At 45.1% G+C, this 23,458-nt stretch overlaps 1 protein-coding gene across 3 annotated transcripts in view; it reads right to left on the bottom strand.

Moving 5' to 3' along the window:
- The window catches only part of POMGNT2 (protein O-linked mannose N-acetylglucosaminyltransferase 2 (beta 1,4-)), an 89,310-nt gene that overhangs the window by 24,580 nt on the left and 41,272 nt on the right, over window positions 1-23,458 (bottom strand). For 2 of the 3 annotated variants that reach the window (XM_048951886.1, XM_048951885.1), the window contains exon 1: window positions 10,724-10,898. The exons of the other annotated variant lie outside the window; for it this stretch is intronic. The gene's annotated coding sequence lies outside the window, so the exon portion shown is untranslated. Of the gene's footprint in view, window positions 1-10,723; window positions 10,899-23,458 lie in introns of those variants that run through there. 3 annotated transcript variants of the gene reach the window in all.

Here is a 23,458-nt window from a genome sequence, read left to right as displayed (position 1 = left end):
CACTGACTCCTTTTGCTAGACTAATATATTGGTCCTTAAACTTATATTCTGCTAAACAAAGCCTATATCAACTGGGTCATCATAACTGGATGAATGAGGTGGCCTTCCTGCATGCAAGGCCATCCACCTCATACAAATGTTACACTGAGTGCAATTAGGAAACTCAATTACAATTACTCAATTACAATTCCTTCGCTTTGTGCAAGCACAGTTTTAGCATTACATACCTCTGCGGTGAAGAAAAATATGGGTCCCTGGAATAGAAGTAGCCTATGCCAGTTTTACACAACAAGAACCTCCAGACGAGGACCCAAATCTCATTCAGCTCCTCTTTGCCCCTTGAGCAAAAACCAAACTGACAAATAAAGGTAACATGCTGTTTACATGACAACTGTTCAATACCAAAATTGCCTCATGCCCACTGTCTCTCAAAAGCAGAAATACATTGCAATCAAATAGTGAAGGTGAGCCAGAAACATCAGGCCTTCACTGCTGCTGCACTCCAGTAACAAGGTAGAAAAGACATTAATACCACATACAAAGAAATCTTTGCTACTGAAAAACAAAACCGTATTTACTGAGAGCTACATTTTCTCAACTGAACTCTGGATGACATCAAATCCAATTTTTTTCAGAAACACAAGACCACTTCTGTAACCAAACAACCTTTTATTTCCCTCGTTCTTAAACCCTGCCTCCAGACATGAAGCAAGCAAATCCCTGTTTAACATCAAAACTCCCCTGTTGCCTCTTTTTACCCATATGTTGGTCTTCAGAGTGTTCAGCAGCTGAAGAAGGGGCTCCTGAATCCAGTGGTGTAGAGGAGCCTGGCTGTTGATGATTATTTAAACCTGTTTCAACTTTATAGTCAAATGGTGGGGAAGAGGAAAACACTTACATGGAGGGTTCTGAAGGGAGAAGTCTTAATATTTTTTATGATGGAAAAGGGAAATGTCAGTAGGTTCAGATGTAAAAATTGTGCAGCAAAGATTGTCATAGGTATGACAAAGCAACCTTTGTCGTGTGAGACAGTCAAATGGCAACAAAAAGCTGCAGGCTGGATGGTGAAATGCTTCTGCTGCTGAAGGAGAAAGCTTGAAGAGCTAAAGGGACGAACAACCAAAGTCTTTGTTTACATGGCATTTCTAAGAAAACTCTCAAATTAAACTCAGGAGTATTTCTCTCACAAAAAGAAACAAAACTAAACAAACAATATAGAAAGCATTTCATTGAAACAAAGGGAAGGAAGAAAGGAAATTGACAAGAAGGTAAGAAAGCAAAAAGAAGTCACTTTCACAAAGGAAGTACAGCAGAAGAATGTACAACCTTCAAAGACAGCACCAAAGAAAAAAATACCAGAGTGGGAGATTATCTTTTTCATCTACATCAATCAGTAAAGCACTAAGGAATTTCCAGTGATGACCCTAAGACCTCATCGTACTGCACAAAGTAAAGAATATCAGTTATCATACAGGAGATGGATATGAGAATTGCAGTGCCAGCTGCAGTGTTACAGGACCAGGCAGAGGTAATTCAGGGAAAATAAATGATGCTATAAAATCAGTGCATCAGAAGCAGTCAGTCCCTGTATCTCTGCTGAAGGCTCAAGGACACGTGAGAGATGATATCTAATTTAACACCAAAAAAAGAAATCAACAATAAAAATATTTCCATCTGCACACACAAATGATGCTCCCCTCCCCGTCAAAGCTCAAGGGGACAGAAGGCTTCACACCAACAGGAGCATGCAGACAACATCCAGTGCACAGAATACGCTGCTTCCTCGGGAAGAAAATACACCATGGAACAGAAAAGAGCAAGAAATGTGTTATGAAACTAAAAATGGAGAAGAGAAAGCAAAGCAGCCAGAGGACAACCAGAATAGGGATCAGATGAAGAAAAGATCTAGACTCACTCAGGTCATTGCACAGAAAAGAAATTCCTCCTCTGGAAACCTTCTGGAGAATTGGATTTCTTAAGCTAGTAGTGAACTGCCAGTATATGAATGTATGGAACTTCTGTCTACTGATCTTATTTACACTGGGCAAGAGGGGAAGAGGCTTGTCTGTAAATTATGGACACCCTCTACATATGCTATGCACTGTCTCATAACATCCCTGTCTCTTCTTCAGGAGTTGAACTCTGATCCTTATAGGCCCCTTCCAACTTGGGATACTCTATGATTCTGTGATAACATTGCTGACCCCTCATGCCAAACCACACCATACCAACCTACCCCAGACATGGCAGAGCAGGCATGGGCAGAACATCAAAGCAAGAAAAGGAAGTGCACATACATAGGATAGCAAACACCAGACCACTAGGATCTCATCTACATCAGTTCACACAAAAAAATGATTTCTCCACAGCAAGGCAGCAGACAGAGGTGTCCCTTTCTACTGACAATTCAGCTGTAGAGCATCAGCAGCAGGCTTGAATCAGAAAAAGTCCACTTGCAGACCACGTGACAAGAACATTCATACTAAACATGATCTCAGGAAAACTGACAAGATTAAACCCAGGTGCAATTCCACATCTTTCAGCCTAAATATGGAAAATTCACACTACTTTGAGACTGTGAAGGGCTTGGTTTTATCAGTGCTATTTATACACACTTTCTTGGTTCCTTGTAAGCATATTGTTTATACATGTACACAGAATAAAAATGAAATGCACAGCAGTGCATTTATGTATCACAGAAATTAGATTAAGCCAACAGACTCAAGCGCCAAGTGATTTTAAAGACAACAGATCCTTATTTTTTAAACATTTTTCTAAATTATATATGGGCCGTGTAACCCTCCAGACAAATGAGCAGTGATAAATTACGTTCTGTCTCTAGCCAGGCACTTCAAGCAATCTCCACCCTCCCACCTCCTCATCGCATGAAATAAAGATGAAGCACCGTGCAACGACAATCACACTGCAGCTCCACTTGGCACCTGCCTCCACCTGAAACGACAGAATAAACGTGTCGAGATTTCCATCAGTCTCCGCTATCAGCTGTTGAAGTTTTGGCTGCAATGAGCTCAGGCACTCCCTGAGAGGGTGCTGGCTACTACATGCCTGACACAGTTAGCATTACAGCAGATCGCAGCCCATTCCTCTCACAAGTTTCCCCCGATGGGATTGCTCTCCTTCCAGCCGACTTTATCTTTTTTAGCTGGACAAGTGATTTTGGCTGTATCTGAGGACTGCAGTGCATTTAATGAGCAGCACAGCACGCTCTGTGACCCGGCTGCTCCCCAGCCACATGCCTGCGGGAATGCCGCCTGGGGCACTAAGCCTGCTGCATGTGCTTCAGCACACACATCCCATTTCTGACCTGCTTCATTACCCTTTTCCCAGCAAGTTCACTCAGAGTTAATTTAATGTATTTAAGGACTGAAGACCAGCCTCGGCTCCCTGCAGTGCTATCAAACATGTTACAAGCAGAGAACTTGGCCGTATTCCAACTATGGGATTTCCTCCAAAGTCCACTTCTGCGGATAGTTGAGCTGATGCTCAATAACTATGAGAAAAAGGCTCTGTGCTACACAACCCACCAACACTGTGAAGAATTGCTGTACCCTCACACTGACCTTTGCATGCCCCACTCCCTCATGAACAACAGCACAAGAGCTGGATCATTTCCAGTTGGCCTCATCCAATACTCACAAAGTACACAGCTGCAGAAGATCACAGCAAGAAGCAGTGATTGTTCTTCCTTGTACTCATGCCCTCATGGCCTCATCACTTTAAAACATCTCCGTACTGCTACAGAAGGGCATCAATCTTCAGGCCAGGAGGCAACACAAGGAAATTCATGCCTCAACACTGCCAGGAGGAATGAGGAGAGGCAAGTCAATGCTTTCCAGCTTCTTCCTTCCTTTCTGAGGGGGCAAACCCCTCAGCTTAGGGGTCTGGTGTCCTCACCTTCAAACCTCCATAGAATTAAGATTCTCCCTTCCAAGGGCAAATTCCAATTTCATCAACACTTGTGCTATGAGGAGGCCCCATACAACCACCCAGGCTTTGGGAGGGAGAGGGAACCGTCTTTGTTCATAACTCACACCTGCACGTGCAATCTCACAAACATCCCATTCATAAACACCTGTGTTATGCTTTCCACCAGTACAATACCAGGGCTAAAATTTGTATTTAAACATAAATTATTTCTCTGTTGATTTAGCCAATCTAAAAATGAAGAACGATAACAAGCTGGGAAACTTATCTCAGCCCTGGTCTAATTGCTACTCAGAGCAATCATGGCAGGAAAAAAGTGCAGAACAGAAAATGAACTGTCTGTAGTGTGTTTGGACTCTGGTTTACATAGTACAGCGTTATCTCTATCAGTGTGTAGGGAAATGCAAGTACTGTGTACCTCTGCACCAAAAAACGAACAAACAAACATTTTTGCTTTCATTATTTGAGTAGCAAGCCATCAAGAAAAAAAAAAATTGTAGTTATTTCAGAGATGCTTATTGCTTTGGCACATGTGATCTGCCTGCAAGGGTCTGCAAAAATCTTAGTAATTTTCCTATGGGGTGACTAAGAATTGTAGAATACCTGAGCTGGAAGGAACCCACAAAGATCATGGAGTGTGGCACCTGGCTCCATACAGGATCACCAAAAATCAAACCATGCCTGAGACCACCATCCAGATGCTTCTTCAACTCCAAAGTAGGATAACACAGTTTCGGATATTAAGATTCTATTAAGAACTGAGGCATTTTGAGATCCACTTTCTAAAGGAGGAGAGGAGAAGAACTGAGAAGTAAAGGAAGAAGGAAAGGCTGCAATTCAAGTAAGTGTGAGAGCATCTATAAATAGAGACAAGGATTGAAGGAGGAACCCAGTGTCAAAGACAAAAAGAGATCAATGACAAAGGTAGGAGAGGACTAGAAATCTCTCAAGTTAATTACAGAATCTTAGGACCACTTAAATGCACTTGGCTTGAAGTTAATTCATTCCCCTTTCTTTATTTCAAAAAGAAGACAACCATAGGTACCACAAATGAAAACCCACCCGTCAAAACCAATCAAGGCTATATTTTAAAGGCTAACTCTCCCCTCTCTCTTTTTTCTCCCAGGCTTCCAGCTTCCCATCTCAGGACCGTCAGCAACTGTCAGCACATCATACGAGAAACTCATCTGAACACAAAATATAACTTGATAGGCAATACATCAGAATACCCAGATGTGACATCGACAAATTTCAACAGATGGTGTTGGATCATATCCAACGATTAAAAGAAAAAAAGACAAAAAAAAAAAAAAGAAAAAAGAAAAAGAAGAAAACACCTATGAAGGAAAAAGCAGACACATGCAGAGTAGAAACCAAACAACTCCAACCAGAAGAAAAAAAAATAGATTTGGTATATGCACTGTTTCCCCTTTTATCCTACCCGTTGCAGGCAATGAGACAAGCAACAGCTCCACCTCTTGTCCTCACCAGCTTGTCCTGTCATTAATAGCAATATGCATGCTTCGTCCTCCTACCCTAAGAGGGGGCGTCTAAATAAATATGTCACTGTTAAAAGCAGTACATACTAGTAATGATGATGATTTCCAACTCAGAAAACTCTTAATGTATTGGGAGCCAGGCCCTGCTCCAGCATCTGCATGGTCTCTAGTTACACCAAACCCAAGCCGTTCAGCTTGCAAGTAGCTGCAGACTTTTAACCCACTCCCATTCCCCACCCTACCCAACTCCACGTTGCTCTTGTACAAGGGCTGCTGCAAAAGTAATGCCTCCTACTTTGTTAGGCCTGTTACTGCCCAGGTCTTTCCCTGCCTTCATTACACACTGCAAACATATACTTTGCTCTTCGAAAAGCAACTGTAACCATGTTTAAAAAAAATATGAAGCATCCCTGTCCTCACAGTTATACAAGCTCTGAAGTAAAAGGCATTTAGTCAAGTACCTATTTTTGTGTATTTGAAACAACCATTTTCTTTCCCCTGAAGAATTTATTTCCATTATACACTCTTTAAGTTTTGCTGTTGTATACTAGTGGGGTTTCAAATACTGCAGAGGAACATAATTATATCTTCTGACACTCCAGAATGGAATATAAGCGTTGTGACAACATATAATAGTTTCTTAGAGATACGAACAGGCATTTAGCCAAAGTGTGTGTTCTGATTAAACGTAAAATGGATACCACCTTTTTAACGCTTGGAAGGCTTTCCATAAATACTGGACTAAGATTTTCCAAAACATCAAATTTCTAGAGGTAGAACAAAACGACATGCCATTTAAATGTTTTCAGCAGGAGCACTGGAAAGGTGAAGGCATAAAAACAGTATCTGTGTAATAAAACTGGTGAAATATCACCTCCTTCTATTTTGATATTTAATTATCTGATTAGCAGAGCAAAAATACTGCAAACCAAAGTCCAACAATCAGCTGTTTACGTTATTTATTTATAGGCACTTCTATAGCACTCATCGCCATAGTAACCAGGAACCTTTTTTCCTGCTTGTTCAAAGGAAAAGTTGTAATTCTGAAACGCGATCCTTTGATGTCAGAGCACTTGTGACCCCTGCTACAAACACTCAGGTGGGCGCTCAAAGAACACGAACAGACCTAAATGAGAGGCAAGGTGACAGAGAGACACAGAAAGGAAAATGAAAGAAGGGAAGGAACAAGAAGCAAGCGATAAAGAGGCAAAGAGCAAAGGGCTCTCTGATGAAAATTCCCAATGTACTTGGTCCTACAGGATGTGACCTTCCCCTCACTCTTCCCTGTGATAGCATGTGACTTGTTCATGGAGCACAGTTCAATTAATCAAGAGCTATCAACAAGTCCCCAATTCACGCTGAGGACACTGGTGAATACTCTTGAGCAAGGATTGCTGCGAGGAGAGCAGCTTACAAATGAGGCTGCGGAGCAGGGAGAAGTCAGGAGCTCGCTTTGACTGCCGCTCACTTCTGATCCCCCAGCAATTAGCCATTATCAAATTCTCACAGAATTAATAGACCTTTTCAAAAATACCATCTGCTCAGACAGCATCAAAGAAATGAGTAAATTAGAATATTGCTGTTGCATATACCAATACAAATGGAGTTACTAGGTATGCCATGCAACTGCAGCTCCATCCTGAAACTACTGGTATGCACAAACGTGCATCTACTTTCCAGATCCTCAGAAAGATTGAAATTGTTTTGTATTATTTGTTTGGTTGCTTCCCAGTGTGCAATGAAATAATTATAGATTATATGCATAGACACAAAGTAAATCTTTACATTAGGCTGGTGGTCATTTTGCAGTCTCTTTTAAGCTGTTCTTTATATAGGACAGAAGTTGCATGTGTGACAGGAGGAAAAGTGACAAGCCCATATCTGGCGAAGCACCAGCAGGCACTTTTATCAGAGCAGATCAGTTCTTTTAAAACAGATTGATGGAGCTATTTTTGAAAACATCTAATAGCGTCACAGAAGAGAATCTGGTCTCCGCAAAGGTGAGTGAGTGGTGTGGCTTGGCACTCTCAGGAGACAGCTAACGAAGCCCAAGCTCATCAGACCCTGCCTGTGTCCAGTAATTGCCTTCGAAAACTCACAGCTTAAATTCCACCATGCTGAGTTCAATGCCATGTTCACAGCTCCAAGCACGGACAGAGCTGAGGGCTGCCTCACGTGACTGAATGCGAGCGGACGCCTCTCTGCTGCCTGCACAGCCAGGCTGGCCTGCGTGCTTCGTGGGTAAGGAAAGAAACCTGCGTGGGGAGAGGCAGCTTCAAGGATGGAGGCAGGAAGGTGTGGGAGCTGATGATGTAGGAAGGAGCACATCCTAATGCAGGAGGAGAAGGTCTAGAGGAGAAGAGTCCCTGTGGCATGCATCCATCTGGCTAAGCCAAGCCAGGAACCCTCAGCCAGCACTTTGTGCCAACTAGGCAAAGTCCCCTTAAGCTCTGCTGCCTCTGGAGGGTGGGCAGAAAATGAAGGAAGTATTGTGAATGGAGTTAAATCCATCTGGTGACCAGTCATGAATGTTGTTCCTCAGGCATGAATACTGAGGACAGTACTGTTTAAAATCTCATCTTATTGATGATCTGAAAAAGCGGATTGAGTGCACCCTCAGTAATTTTGCAGAAGACAACAGGTTGGGAAGAACTGTTGATCTGCTTGAAGGTAAGAAAGCCCTACAAAGGATCTGGGCAGGTTAGATCAATGGCTTGAGGCCAACCATATGAGCTTTAACAAGACCAAGTGTGGATCCTGCATGTTGGTCACAGCAACCCCATGCAACACTACAGGCATGGAAAACTGCATGGATGAAAAGGATCTGGGAGTGCTAAAGGACAACCAGCTGCACATGAGCCAGTAGTGTGCTCAGGCAGCAAAGGCGGCCAACAGCATCCTGGCTTGTATCAGAAATAGCACAGCCTGCAGGAGCAGGGAGGTGATCATCCCTCTGTGCTTGGCATTGGGGAGGCTGCACCTCAAATGCTGTGTTCAGATTTGGGCCCCTCACTATGAGACACTGATGTCCTGAAGCACGTCCAGAGAAGAGCAGCAAAGCTGTGAGGCACAGGCTGCCCAGGGAGGTGGTGCAGTCACCATCCCTGGAGGTGTTGAAAAACCGTGTGGATGTGGCACTGAGCGACGTTGTCAGTGGGCATGGTGGGGACATGTTGGCGGCTGAACTAGGTGATCTTAGAGGGCTTTTCCAACCTTAATGATTCAGTGATTCTGTGATTATTTGTGCCCATTACAACCCTTCCTAGCCCACACGTCCCCAAGCTTTATGGGCCCACAAACCCACTCTGCCCACCACCTTGAAGTACAAGTCTCAATTCTGCAGTGCTCCTGGGTGATGACCATAGAGAGGGCAAAATTCTTTTTGCACAGCTGAGAACCTCTGACAGGTGACAGGACTTGAGCTCCGTGGCTTACTACTTTCCTTTTCACGATTCTTCCTGCCTCTCTCCACTACTTCCTAGAAAAATCTGCTCTTCCACAACCTGGAGAGGCTCTGGTTGCAGAAGCCATGCTGAACAGAAAACTGGTCTTTTGCTGAGAGAAGTTATCCATGGCTCTGTTTATTTGAATAAAATGATGAGTGCAGGATCTCTTAACACTGTACGTTTTAAAACACTTCTCAAAGGCCTCTCTATGTCAGAGCACTGGCCAGATATAATCTGCTGAAAGAAAACTCTAGGGAACAGTAACTGAACATGGGCTGCCGTCAACCAGACCTGTTCAAACCAACAGCACTTACAGAAGACTACAAAGTAACATTTATTGCAGAACAATGAGAACGAGAATGCCCAATTGTCAGATGATTTAAGCGCACCTTAACAAGTTCACAGCGAGCTTGAAAATATAACCAGGAAAAGACTTGAGTATATTCCTTCCATTCTGTGCATTGCTTAACAGATAGTGGGCTCCAGGTAAATAATCCCCAAACATTAAGCTGGTACCCAGAGTCTGTTCACAGCACACTTCACAAACTGGCTCAACACCAGCTTTTATGATACTTAATTAAACACAAAGGGAAGGCCAAGTAAAACTGCCACCTTGGAATCACAAACCATTCACAATGTGCTTCTGCAAAGATGCAGACTGCAAAGCAGGAATCCTATACTGAGCTCTGCATTTGGTACCCACCACGCTTCAGAAAGTGACATTGCAAAATGAACACCCTGTTTTTCAGCCAACGTGTTAGCATACATCCCATGTGCTTGGGAGAGAAGGTCATCCCAGAGGAGAGCTCTTCTGGTTCTCAGCTCAGGAAGGCTAACAGAAGCCGATCCATCAGCTCAACCGTTTTAAGAGTTGGAGACTGCTATTAAAAGGCACCGTTACTGCTATATTACCAAACTCAACAGATCCTCCCGAATCAGCAATCACCATGATAAAGTCAGCATTTGTCAATAGTTATCCAACTACGGTGCTGGTGTGAAAACACCAATATGTTCCCTCGCGTTCACCAGTTGTTCAGATACAGTCATTATGATCGGCACCAGAGCAGAGCGCCTCTCCACACGTTGCTGAGGCAGCAGCCATTATCCTCACAGCACACTCAGGCGCTGGGCTAACCCAGAGGGGACAGGAGAAAGCCAGGGGATGCGGTGACCACAAGCAGACCGCTGAGCCAGAGCTCAGAGCGTGCAGGTGTAACACATCCCGCACTAACACACACCGTGAAAACTTTCCCACCGTGCTTAGTCAGCACACGGTAATTAAAAGGGGCAGGAGGCAATTAATTCAGCACGCACGTTAACTGGGGCCAACCTAGAAGGGCTGGTGAGCTTACGAAGCTGCAGGCAGATATACAGGGGACTCCCGAGGCACTCGGGCACCAGTGAGCACTGTCAAGAGAACATAATCACATCCGTGCTGGACCCGGTAAGCCCAATCCTGCTGCACCCGAGCTCTAAGGAGGTCATTAGGGCTGTAATCGCACGGCTCCCACGGCAGCCTGTCCCGAGCACACCGCTCTCCCCATATGCACTCATCAACGCCCTCTCCCAGCCAAGCCCTCCGGCTACTTTCGCTCCCGGCTTGGAAGCAGAAAACTCTCCACGATCCATGCCTCCGCGTTCGCCCTGTGCAACCTCAATGTCGGCTTCTCCCTGTGCCCCTCCCCACCCATCGGCACACGGAAGGAGCGGCACCCCGCACCCCCGCCCCGTTCTCCTGCCTTCCCCCCGAGAGCCGCCCGCCAGAGAAACCCGGCCCGCGGCGCCCCGCGCAATGGCGCCCCCCTGCGGCCCGGCCCCGTCGCGCTCGCTCACCTGCCGCTCGCGGCACCGACGGCTGCACCCGGCTGGCCCCGCCGCGCCGCCACTACCGCCTCCTCCGGCGGCGGCGGGAGGCGGGGGGAAGGTGGGAGAGGAGACGAGCAGCCCCTCGCCCGCCGTGGGCTATGAGCGGGACTATGGCGCAGGCGCGGCGCGGCGCAAGGCTTTGTGGGAGCTGTAGTTCGCGGCTCTGTAGGCCCCGCCCCAGCGCTGAGGGCAGCTGTACGTTTTGTTGGGTTCTCTTCATGTTTTTATTTTTCCTAATTGGCTGGTATTGATAATGGAGCTTATGCACTAATTTCACTGAAAACTCTATGTATTTCAGTGTCAGACTCCTGTGGACTGACTGGCTTTTGAGGTTTGTTTTCCTGAGTTTGTCCAGCAACTATTGCACTAGCAGCATCCATTGCAAGACGTCCCATCTGCTGAGCTTCTCATTAGGTTTGTGAGTTGCATCCCAGCCTTAATGAGACTCAGAGTGCTCCTATCTCAGACCAGGAATGGCCACAGACACAGACATAGTTCAGAAATAAAAAGCCCGCCCAAGTATCGATAGTCTGAGATGTTTGTGTGAAATTCATAGGGTTGTGGTGATTTACTGCCATGTCTGTTTCAGGATAATTTGCAATGGAAAGCGAGTATAATTCGATAAGCTTTTCATGCAAAATTGTTCATTCATTATTCCTGGAATATTGAGTTTGTAGAGCGACTTGATAGGATGTTTAATTCTATCACCTGCGAGGAGATAAGGGGTGTTCTCCATACTATATGGCTTTACGGGGAGTGCCTATTGAAAGCAGCATGTATGTAGCAGAGCCAGTCACACACGGTGCCCAGACATGGGCGTACGGTGCCATTTTAGGCAGCTTTGTCTGCCTGAGATGTCAGTGCAGAGCTGGTAGATGTGACATGGGACCTATGGGACACCCTCGCTCAGTGTGATGGCAGCCAGAGGCCTGGCTTGATCTTGAGATCCAGCATGGCACTGTGCACGTCCATGGCCCTACTTGCCCACCAGGACTGTCAAGGAACAAATCAACTTTCAGGATACGAGTGGAAGATGGATCCACGATAAGGAGCTAGAACTGCTGAGCCAACTTTTACAGACTGGTAGACAAAGCAATAGCCTCAACATAAGCAAACTTTGAAATGTTTTGGTTTCATGCATCCTCACGCTTTGCCTTTGCTTTATAGCTCCCTTTGTGTGTGCAACTTCTTTTAATGAGAAAATAACAGAGGGCTTGATATGAGAAGCTACCTCCTTCCAGCAGAGACACTGCTGTGTGATGTTCCTGCTCATGAACATCAGCAAGCTGGACTGCAGCACTCCCATCCTTGATCAAATGAAGTCATCCAGATCTATCAGCTTCTCTGTTGTGACTGGGAAGGAAGGCTCTTGCTTTGCCTCAGGCTGGGAGTAGCTAACATTAAGACAGTCCATCAAGAGGAAATCAAAGCAGTTTATAAACGCACCACTCATAAAACCAAGCAGGTGCCTTTGTAGATGCTTAAACCACTAGTTTTGCAACTCCCTGCACTTTTGTTGAAAGCTATAAGTGCTCTCTGCTTTCTTCCTGAGGCATGATCCATTATCTGGACAGGACTGACCTCTGCAGGGAATGGAGCTTGGTGGCTGGATGTGGTGGCACAGCCCTTGGAGGACAGATGCATCAGCAGCTGGAAAATTTAGATGGACAGTTGCCAGATGTGGGAGAGGAAGAGAAGGCTGCCTTTAGGTTTTTTATGTGCTATTGTGTGTTGATTTTTCAGAGAGAACCTAGCCAGGCTGCAAGGACAACACCATTATGATCTGACAGAGCAGGCAGCCCTTGTGTTCAAGCTGCTTGCAGCCCCACATGTCTGAAGGACCGTGCTGCAAAGCAAGTCAGCTACCTGCAGGAGCACAGAGAGGAGCTTAGTGAGTTGTAAATGACACATTTCTCTTTGGCAACGTTCATGTATGTCCAATTGGTGCTACAGAGCACTCCGGTATGTGCTTCTGGGCAGTGTTGCCTCAGCTCTTTGGTCTGTTTGCCTTCTCTACTGCCTCTGCTCTCTGTTAGTTTTTACCATTTCCATTCGTGCTGCACAGATATGCATTTGGTGGGCACTTGAGCTGTTAACATTTATATGCCAGGAAAGAGAGAACCATTCACACATGTTGCTGCCAGAAACTTGCTGGGTTTGAGCCACCTGGATTTTTTAAATATGAATTTTGAAAATGATTAGCTGGGTGGACGTGGATTAAACCAAGCGATGTGGCAGCTTGTGTAGTCACAGCTCAACAGAGCCTATGGGGTAGCCAGTCTGTATATAAGACTCAAACAATTTTGGATTAGCATCAGTGATTCAAGTCTTGCAAAAGGTAATAGGCAACATCCGTGGACTGTGCTGCTGCCTGATCATCCTGCCAAAGAGCTCTGCTTCAGCCAAAAATGTCAGTGAAACCATTTGGGACTAAGGGCTCCACACATTTGCTCGGCGTATTCAAAATGCAGACAGGAGAGAGAGCAGAACTAAGGATTTTGAAAGTGCTACATGCCTCAAAGCCCTCTTACAGATTCGTGTAATTTGCTAAAGGATTGATGCATATTAATATCATTTTGCTGCAGGTATCTGAATGTGTATGGACGGGATAGACACTTTGTTCCCTCCAAAGAGCCAAATTCATTAAAATGTCTCTTATTTCAAAAATCCAAGCAGCCACCCCCCCTCTCTGATGAACCTGACAGTCAGTAATAGTTGTAGCATGATGAGTACTTAGCCCCAGTAGCAGTTTTTCATATGCTGATACCTAGTATGTGCAAGAATGAAGAAATGAAATCAAGAATCTGCCATGGCTGCTGTGCAGCACTGCCCTGAAGTGAGTGGTGTGTATGCTGGGGAGAGTACTGAGTGCCCCAGAAAGGCAACTGGGATCCCCATGATTTGCTCTGCAAGCCAAGGAAATTGCTGGTGTTGCCAAGGAAGTTTAAGGCTTTGCTTCTTGAATGCCAGTTAAAATGAAGTAAAAAGCGTACATGCGCTGTTGAAGCAAATATGGTGTCTATAGAGAGACTGGAAGAACTTCTAAGAGTGTCATTTTGGGCTATCCAGTAGTTCAGTTAGAGGCCAATCTAGAGAGAACAAACCAGAGAGAACAGTCTTGTTTTCTTCCCCAGCAATCAGATCTCAGTGACGAGAACAACATGGAGCAGCTCTTTTCCTGCTCACCATGGAGTGGCAACAGCACCTAATTAGTTTTGAAGTAGCCTTCTTCTTAGGGGGATAGAGACCTGTTAAGTAAGCAAATACTTCCTTTGTTTACCTAGTCATTTAGGAGGACTTGAGAAATAAGGAATTTTCCCTGTTAACAGAATCATAACCAGATTTGTGTATGAACTGGCAAATAGGTCTTTCTCTTAAATAAAGGAAAAGACTTGTACTGACCTAATACCATGTCTAATCTCCGCGACACAAAGAAGAAACAGGTAGTTACTAGTGACAATGAATAAAAAAGACAGGGAAATGGAGAAATTCAGTGACAGTTGGCATCAATAGATGTGCCAAAAGCTTGTGAAAGCTCCCTTTGTATGATAAAGTGACTGTCACATGAAATATTAGCAACTATCCAGAACTGGGTAAGTGTGAAAATCGTGTTGCTGTATAAATTATCTGAGACACTTATGCCAATTATAGACTCACTGTGAGGAACAGAGACATTGGTAATCATGACAGCGACTGTGTTTGAGTGTCATGTGAATATTCTCAGGCAATTATTCAAATCAATCATTTCTTGTCTGGGTAGGAAGGATTCATCATTCTTAGTACCTCACATTGCTCAGCGACTGAATGGATGATGCTTTGCTATTTCTGGTGCTCTGTAATCTGCCTGCTGTAAATAACAGCACTGGGATATGGCTGACTGCTGAGGTGGAGAACTGTAGTAGGAAATGGGAGGAGGTGGGCTTGAGTCCCATGCAAACATGGTGTCAGAGCTGGGGGGGAAGTATGAGGAAGTGTAATTTAACAGTTCATACTGTGGTTATCCTTGTCCATTTATCCATTCCTCCTCCCACTTCCTATAAGCTGCTCATACATACAAACTGATTCCTTTCTATACACACAAGGGGATGAATAAGGCTGCAGCTGTGTCCTCACCAAACCTTAGGCACCTGATTTTGCAAACTAAATGAAATACCATTACTGTGGTATGTAAACAGTATTTACATGGCTAAAAGTGCCAAGGTGACAAGTCAGCTGGGCTTCAGTACCATGGGGGTACCCACTGCTTGTCAAAACTAACACCTTTAGCAAGTGGTGAATTTAAGTGTCATTTGTTCTTTAATAAAATAACAAAACAAAGTCTTCACTTTATTTCTGTGTGTGTTTGTAACAAAATCAAAAAGCAGTTAACTCACCAAGCTGTTGATGGCGAATACTGATGCGACGTCCTCTACTTTCAAATATTCCATCTCTTGTTCCCAAGCATTCCTTTCCTTTATCCTTGAGCTCTTTAGGGATAGGATTTCTAACAGTTCTTTCTGCCAACTTGTGGTCAGTAGAATATTTGCCATACATTTTTTTTGTGCCTGTGCTGTGGCTCCTAAGTTTCCATCTGTACTCTCAGGGAAATATTTATTGCTTGAGGCTAGAATGTGTTTCAGGATGCCTAATTTGAACAGGTGGCCGTGTCACTGGGTTTGAAACTAGCTCGTATGCTAGAGTTTAAGCTGCTGACATCTGAAATCCACTGAGCTGAGCAGTCCTTTGGCGACTCCCTTCAACCATCTCCTTCATGTCACCTGTCTGAAGTCAGTGACTGCTGACAATGGTGCTAAGCCAACCCACAGGAGAGAATTTCCTTTTTGTCTTTTAAGAATGTTTCTGTTGCAGGTCTCCTGAATGCCTTCGACAGAGCTATGGTGCCCTTCATTCATTAATAGTTTGATAGCATGTGTCCTCTTTTTAGGAAGTTATTTTAGGAGTAAGAAAAGCAGTTTTATATCTCATACCTCCATAGATAAGGTTTGAGATCTGTACATGGATTATCATTCCTGCTTCACCTGATGGCTGAGCTGTGACAGTGCTTTTCACGTGATGTGAACCTTTTCCCAGCATACAATCCATAGCTTAAATTTTGTTACCTTTCTTTAATGACGACGAGGCAAATTCTCTCTCTGCACTTTGTCTCCTCACTGGGGACCAGGCTGTTAGGGAGTGGTGGAGCTGGCTGTCCTGCCTGTCCAGCTGATGCTGACTCAGAAGGGTGCCCATTTTGGGGCCATTTTTATCCATGTATTTGAGGCACAGTGTTCATCTCCTCATGTTAATTTCATGGGAGGGCAGCTTTTAGTCAGCAGCATTCTCCTGACAAAGCCCAGCCCTCCCAGCCTGCGCTTTGCACTGATGGAAAAACCATCTCCAGATTAAGCAGCCAGAGCCCCCAGGGAAGGAGGGCTACCTTCTCCCTTCTCCCTCACTTACAGATGCCACATCCCATCTCATTTATGTTATTAAAATGATTTCCGCGGGGTCACCTTCTGCTTCACGCCTGAAATGATCTATAGAATTAAGCTCTTCCTGTTGTGGCATTTGGATTTCAATAGTGGATTTCAAATCTGCCCTCTCTCCTTGATTCTTTGATTTTCTACAGCCAGCAACTGCATCAGATGATGATAAAAACAACTCACAGACACATTGGCTCGTGCAATACTCCAATGAGCGAGATAGATGACAACAAACACACAGTACTTCAGGCCCCCACTGGGTATCTCTCTGTTTTCTTCACAGAGAACCTAACTAACCTGCAGTGTGGAGTAGAAAAAGGTTGCATCAAAAGAAATCTGCACACTGCACAGCGATGAGCTTAGGCAGTTGCACCCAGTGGTGAAACATCTTTAAAGCTTTTTCCACATGCAAAAATTATGCATCTTGTAAAGGAATGCTCTCATTAAAGTCAGACCTGACAGCTGGTGTGACATCTCATAGGTTTCATCTAAAGCAGTTCTGCACAGGTGAGCTTGGCAGAAAGCATGTGGATTGCTGGATGTGATGATCCTTATGGGTCCCTTCCAACTGGGGATATTCTATGATTCTATGATTCTGTGACTGTGCAAGGTGACGTATTGGACTTTAGAAAGTGCAATTCCAATTGCTGTGCTTTGTGGGCATGAATGCGGCCAGGAATGAGTAATTCTTGGTGTGGGACATATGCTATGCAGTAAACATGCAAACTGACACGTGGGAAATGGATTCTTTCCTTTGTGCTTGATTTACACGTGCAAATTCTTTGCAAATGTAGGTTGATCGTTGGCTTTCTTTATTATCAGCCTGAAAGAGGTCACTGCTGTATGGAAAGTTAGCACAGCCAAGAGTTACATTCACCAGCAACATAACATTTTAACTGTTCAAAAGCTCACTGCCTGACAAAACTAACCTTCATAGCATCAGTACTGAGCTTTCTTGTATCTCTTCCCAAATCAGATAGTGCTGGCTCCTTTCTTGGAAAGCACACCAGGTAAGGAGGCCTGAAGGCTTTTTTTCCGATGCTGCTCCCTCAGTGAGGCTGGTGCTCCCAGCTGCATTCCAGTCTGAGGGATGGCACAGTCCCTTGCCTTTTTCTCCCACGTGATGCAGATCTGACATCACGGCAGGGGCTTTTCTCCTGTACTCCTTCTTGGAGTGAATGATTAAGCTGCTCCATAGAGAAGGCAACACAACAGAAATAATTCTAGCTCTTCAGTAGTGGCTCCTGGCTAAACACACAGCTGTTTACAGACACATGGGGCCATCTGTTCAGTCTGTCTTGCAGAGCGTCCTTCTGCCCAGAACAACCCCAGGGTATAGCTGGGGAATGAGATGTTCCAAACAGATTCCAAAAAGATGAAAAGTATTCGATTAGCATTTTTTGTCCCATGGCTTTAATAGAAATCTTCAGTAAGCAAAGCCAAGGCATTAAAATCTCATTTTGGGTCAAAGATGAATTCCAGCTTTGATTTTAAATTCACTCCTCTTCACAACCAGAGTATGCAAAGAGCCCCTGTTAGTCCCATTTTTAGAATGTCAGTGTCTCTTAGATCCCCCTGCATGTGGATGAGCTGTACCCAGAGCCTGAGCACAAGCCCATGGCAGAGTATTGCTGAAGGTCATGTTTGAAGATGCCTTAATTAGTTACAAAGTCAAAGATCTACAGAAGAAAATCTGTCCAGAGGAGAGACTCTGAGTGCTGATACCTTTTGAAAATTCAAAGGTGAATGGATTTCATCTCTTTTCAAAATCTAAGTGTTTTAAATGGAAAACTGCAATCGTTCTCTTGGGTGTAAACCTTGAGATGTGTTACTATCTTCTAACCTAACTTGCATAGACTATTTTGCTCTTCTTCAATCCTCTGTTATGAGACATAATGATATTTAGCGTAGAAAAGCTGCACACAAAACTCATCTGAGCTATAAACATCCTAACTCTGCTGAAGGGAGCTTTATGGACATGTTTATGCCACAGATCATGTTTTCAAATAGCGAGTATATCTAACAAAATGGTTATGGTGCCGTTCTCTCAGCTGTGGCTGTCAAACTTGGGCTGTTAATTCCTATTAGGTTCACCCAGAGGAGTGGGCTTCATGCTCCAGTAGCCACTCAATGGGTTCATGGGCACAGGTTTTCTTAGAGGAACGTAATCCCAGACAGCTCTCTGAGAGCAAGCAGCCACAGGCAGCGATGCCCCCTGCTGATATGCCAACAATTCAAGGGAAAAGCCGTATCTCAATTAGGCAAGGCAACGGGGCTGATGAAAGCACCAAAACCCATGCAAGGACTGCAGGCTCTGAGCTCGATGCACCGTGCAATTAAATGCCTGGGTAGCCAGAAAAAAGAAGCTGCTCAGAAACATTCAGGCTTTGGGATATGGCTGGTTATGAAACCTCGTTTTTCAGAGTGAAAAGCCCAGTGGGTGAGTTAAGCTTTTAGCACCCATTTCAGTTGACACAGCAGTGTGGGTTGTCCCCTCTGGGACAAGGGCATCCTGTGCATGGCTTAACAGGGCTTGCTTATGGAGAAATCTAGCAGTGTGTCATGGCTAAAGTGTGATCACCTATGGGAGGACAACGTCTGCTTTGCTAATTTGGGCTCATGTGATGCTAGTGCTGGGGCCAGCCCAGCAGTTAAAATGCTTTCCAGCCAGATGCTGCCAGAACATTCACTGCCTCCAAACCCCTAATTGTAACAGGTTTGCTGACACTCAGAGCAGTCGTGGAAGCTGGGCTTGTTCAGTGTTACGATCCATTATCACCTGCATAGCAGGCATTTCTGGTGCTGCCAAGGAAAATTGTTTTACCTTTCATGCCACATATAGGAATTAAACACCTGTGTTTTGAAAAGGAAAAAAAAGCTCCCATATTTGAGTAGAAGGAGCTGCCGTTTACTTCCCTCTTCTCACCAGGACCAGCTCTGCCACATCTCCCTGCAGCCTGCCTGCAACACACTACGCCCACATACATCAGTAGGACTTACTGACTGTCCAGGAGCCATAGCTCTGTAAGGAATACATCATGTTCTGTCCCACATGCATATCTGTGGGAAGAGGGGGAAAGAGTCCCCAGTGCCACAAAAGCAGCATTGCTCCACTGTGTCCTTGGTGCCTGGGACAAGGATGGCGATGGGAAGCCTCTGGGCCAGAGGCAGGACCCAGCTCTGGTCTTACCCGTAGGTCAGTTGTTTGTTCTTATAGACCCAGCAAACAGATCTGCTCACGGACCTGAAAAGTGAGGTTGGGTTCTACTACTGCCATCCTAAAACTTGTCTGTGTCTCAGCATGCCCTTACGAAAGCATTCAGACAGTGAAATCCAGTTTTCTTACTGTGTGCAATAAGCACCATGTTGTTAAAACCCTTGGCAGTTTCTTATGCTTTTAGCAGTAGGATTTATGTCAGCAAATAGCATGGAAAGTATATTCAAGTGGTTATTGTGCAGCCATCATTTCTATTCTGATCAGACCACATACTTTTGGGTCTGGCACCTCGTACGCAAAGGAAATCAGCTTTTGATGGTATCTAATGCACTGTTAATATGCTCTGCTAGCGTGCAGTGATTAGTATGGAGGGCTTGCTGTGATAGAACTCCAAGTGTTAGAACTCCATCCTGTGTTATAACTCCCTCCTGGTACATAGACACACAATTTCACTTCTAGCACATCTCTGCTGGCTGAATGCAGGTACCTGTAGGAGAGAAGGTGACACAAGTAAAGCTAAGCATAAGTTTTGGACACAGAATGAGGGCCGCAAAATGAGTGCTCCCATTTACAGTTCAATAACATGATGTATATTCCTCCCCACACATGGCACGGTGTGCGTATATTGAAACATCTCCTCAAGTCAGTCTACTTTTCTATCCTTGAAGATGTTAAGACTTTCAGGCATTCTTTCTTTTTACACTGCACAGCTCAGGGTCAGTCACACAGCTGCAGCTGGGAGCTGAGCTCTGGGCAGCACAGGGCAGGGCTGATCCCAGCCCCCAGGTTTGTGCATCTGTAGCCATGGCAACTTTGTGGCTGCATCTCTCCCCAGCTTCTGCAGTCCAGAGTGGGCAAGGAAAGTGCTCATGCATAGCAAGCTCCCCTGCCTGGTGTGGATGTCACGTACAGGATCTCTTAGGATACATCTTTAATTACTATGTTCTCTTAATTACTCCTTTTGATTTCCCTGTTGAGTTGCCTTTCTGTAGTTTCCGTGACTCACCGTGAAGCCAAGTTAAACCTTTAGTCAGCACTGAGGAATATCTTTCCAAGACCTCTGCACTTTCCCAAGGACATCTGGGTTGAGGGGGTGGCCTTGGCAGGGGCTTCTTAGGGAGGTGGAAGAATGGAGGTGAGGTGTTCATACCTCTCTCCAGCCCCTTCCTGGCCATCACTGGGATGCAGAGAAATCTCATCTGCCTGTGGGACAAAGTGATGGAGAGAAGGTCTCAGATGTGCACCGGGGAGCTGTGGGGTGCCCAGTGTGTGTACATCACTCTCAAAATCCACACAACTGCAGTCTGTGGCCTCACCTGAATAATTAATTAACCTGATCCCATCCCTGTGATGGCACTGTGCTGGGACCATGCCGGGTGTCTTGGTTTGTTCACCACTCACTGCAACAGTCTTTGAGGCCCTGGAGCCTGTCCAGAGATGGGCAATGAAACTGTGAGGGGTCTGGAACACAAACCTGATGGGGAGGGCTGAGAAAGCTGGGATTGTTCAGTCTGGAGAAGAGGAGGCTCAGGGGAGACCTGATGGCTCTCTACAGCTGCCTGAAAGGAGGCTGTGGTGATTTGGGGATCGGCTTCTTCTCCCAGGTAACAGTGATAGGGCAAGAAGGAATGGCCTCAAATTGCACCAGGGGATGTTCAGGCTGGATAATAGGAAGAATTTCCTCTCGGAAAGAGCTGTGGCACAGGCTGCCCAGGGAGGTGGTGCAGTCACTGTCCCTGGAGATGTTGAAGAACCGTGTGGATGTGGCACTGAGAGATGTGTTCACTGGGCATGGTGGAGTGGGTTGGCAGTAGGTGATCTTCAAGGTCTTTTCCAATATTAATGATTCTATGATTTGGTAGCCATGTTATTAAGAGCTGTATTTTCTTTCTTTATGAGAAATAGATTCTGCTGTTGTGTTGAACCCACCCTTGGGCAGAGGTCTGGGCAGCACCATAGCCATGCCCCAGGCACACAGGGTTGGGCTTGGTGAGATGGCAAGTCATCCTGCATGGCAGCTTAATGAGAGTTTAAAGGAGTACCACATATTCTCCCACTTAAACTGCAATAAACACAGGCAGTAACAGCACTGTTTCTCTTTTTATACCTGGGTAGCAATATGTCTTCTTTTCATTAGGCCTTCCTTCAGTTTGCAGTCACTGTAAATAGCCAGGTGGCTGGCATGCACTCTCTGTCACTGCCACAAGCTGAGCACATAGAATGTGCTACGGAAAGCAAGGAGATCACTTCCTTGGCCTTACTGGTGACTCAAATGTGGTGGGGGGTGTTGGTGGGTAAGAGCAGTGCCCAGAGAAAAAAGGTGCATCACTTGCGGATTAAGGAAAAGCAGTTCAAGACCAGTACTACCGCATTTCTGGCAGAGGGCAGCATTGAGTTTTTTATTGTAGCAAAAAAAAAAAATACATGCTTGGCTCTCAGGTGATTTACAGAGTATAGTATGAAGATGAAGGGAAGACAAGGTCTTTAGTCATGACAGAAGCAAAAATTTCACTGCTGTCTGCCCCCAAGGACACACTCCAAAACAGGACTGCCACGATAGCTGGAGAAGGCAGTTACATACCAAGCACCCATCAACTGGCATCCCTTAGCTGTAAGGATGGATTTTTTGCCAAAACTTGGCAGCCTGTAGCTGTTCTATGATTGGTTGTGCAGAACTAATAGGGACAGCAGCAGCTTGGGCTCTGAGGAAGATGTTCAGGGAGAAGTGAGAGGCAGAGATGTAGGAGACCCAGGAACAGTCTTGGACCTCATGGGTCTGGCAATTGTTTGCCTATAAACATGAGCACAGTGTTTTGCCAATGGCATTTCAGAAGGCATTTCAGTAAGCCTCTGGAGTCAATGCTCTGTTATGCTCTCGTTTGGGGGAAGCCCAGAGGAAAGCCACATGGAGCAAAAGCAGAAAATTTGGGAGGGACAATCTGGTGGGTTACAGGTCAGACACGGTCTCTCTTTCTCTGTCCTCCATTAGAAACATTCTCTCTTTTCCCTTCCCAGGGCTCTGGCTACAACTTCATTTCTAAGAGAGAGAAGTCAGTTACTATATACAATTGCTAGAGAATATATACATTAACTTGAATGGACGTTTAGGAAATTGCCTACATAGGAGCTATTTTTCAGTGAAAATAGACGATTCCCCAACATGATGTGTTTATGTATGTGATCTGCTGTGTGTGCCACCTCCCTGTAGGCACTTTCATTAGAATTTTAGGAAGAAGTGCTCCATATTCCATTTGTGTTCTGTCTTATTGATATTCATTCATTCTCTGTCAGGCTTAATACTGCTGTCTGCATAAGAAGAAAAAAAATCATAGTACCAGACAATGCAATAGTAGGAGGAGGTGATTCTCTAAAGAGAGTGAAGGTAGGGGTTCATTTATCCTGAACCTGTGCATGGGGAGGCCTTGGTGCAGCAGCTGCCAGAGCAGGTTTCAGAAAGAAGAAGCTGACTGGGAACATTCAAATGCTCTGACATGCATCCACAGCTCATGGTACTGCTTTAACTTCAGGGGCCCATGGAGAGGAGGCAAGAGGGGTTGGAACATCAACCAGATCAAACAAACAGCCTTCAGGGGAGACATCACCCTGCGCTGATCTCTAGTGTTTCTGAGAGTCCCTGTAAGCAGTTTTATTTGTCTAAAACGTGGCTGACTCTACCCAAATATTGATGTGCCTCTGGAGTGGCTTTAAAAATATTTAAAGGCCTTTGGTCATGCGGAGCGGAGGATTTCAAAGGAGCATGAGTCTTGCAAGATGATACTAGCACCTATGTCACTCAGCTGCTTTTGGAAATGCTCCCCACAGTGCTGTATGTGGACGTTATCCAGCTGTCCTTGCAGACAGGCATTGTGCAGCCCCTCGGGGCAAAGGATATTTGGACAAGGAAAGGGAAATGAGGATATTCCTGCCTCACCCAGTCCCTCATTTCTTTAGGAAGGACGCAAGCACATTTAAAGTTTCACCTAAAAGTTGAGAGAGGCAAGAAAGATTATGCACATTTTATGG

Source organism: Lagopus muta, chromosome 7 (genome assembly GCF_023343835.1).
Source record: "Lagopus muta isolate bLagMut1 chromosome 7, bLagMut1 primary, whole genome shotgun sequence".
In the NCBI taxonomy this organism is placed as follows: domain Eukaryota; kingdom Metazoa; phylum Chordata; class Aves; order Galliformes; family Phasianidae; genus Lagopus; species Lagopus muta.
This window is presented reverse-complemented; position numbering and strand designations above follow the sequence as displayed.